The following is a 906-nucleotide window of genomic DNA, read 5'->3' as shown; positions in this document are numbered from 1 at the left end:
CCCAAAAAAAGGAGGGGCACATCGACCTCAATCAGTGAGGGTGATGGAGATGGATGTGCGTGTGTATGCACACCACGAGCGTGCACACAACCATATAAGAATGTGCGCGCACAAGCAGCAAGGTGAGGTGAAAGCAATTAATTTTTCTGAGCTTGCCATGCATCACACATCAGCACTGATTGACAGATGCCTCACACCCCCACACCCCCCCACACCCACACACACAGCGTAACAAAGCTAGAACATTACCAAAGCAAACTAAATAATTTCCAATTCAAATAAGTGGGAGAGAAGTGGGCGGGGCCAGCCGCCTCACCCGTCTCCTACACCTCAGATGTTAAGGAGCTCATGTCGGACTTGTATACAGTCATCTCACTGCTCCGCCTTCCCAGGGCTGCACTAAGAAGGGACATTGGGCCTGAAAAGCTTGTTAGCGTGGCATTCTAGAGAACCAGCTGGTTTTAACAATGCATGCCTGTGTTAGAGTGCATTATTAAATGTGAGGAAAAGAGAGAGAGCATGTGCGTGTGTGTTTCCAGTGTTGTTGCATTTGTGTGCGTTTGTGTAACCCAGGAAGTGATTTTGTCGGGGAGAGACGAGAATGTGAGTGAGTGAAGTGTGCGTTACATTATACAGCATGTGTTTCCAAAACCATCCTCTCTCGTTGGATGCCCCTAACGAGGGAGTGGAACTGCGCGTGGCTTTGTGCGTGTTTGATTTGCAAATCAATTGGCCTCAGTTTACACTGATGAGAGTCGCACTACACACTTTAACTCACTTTCTCAGGCTCTAATTGTAGGGATTGGATTCTCTGCTTGTGGAGCCTTGGGAGGTTACGGCGCCTGTTTCCTGCTGCTGTCCGACACGTGGCCGTGACCTCGCAATACTCATTATTCTTCGGAACCC

At 49.0% G+C, this 906-nt stretch overlaps 1 protein-coding gene across 1 annotated transcript in view; it reads right to left on the bottom strand.

The window, feature by feature from the left end:
- Positions 1–906, bottom strand: part of dipk2ab (divergent protein kinase domain 2Ab) — a gene marked incomplete in the record, with an annotated part of 24782 nt that overhangs the window by 2777 nt on the left and 21099 nt on the right.

Source organism: Etheostoma spectabile, chromosome 22, assembly GCF_008692095.1.
Source record: "Etheostoma spectabile isolate EspeVRDwgs_2016 chromosome 22, UIUC_Espe_1.0, whole genome shotgun sequence".
Classification (NCBI taxonomy): Eukaryota; Metazoa; Chordata; class Actinopteri; order Perciformes; family Percidae; genus Etheostoma; species Etheostoma spectabile.
This window is presented reverse-complemented; position numbering and strand designations above follow the sequence as displayed.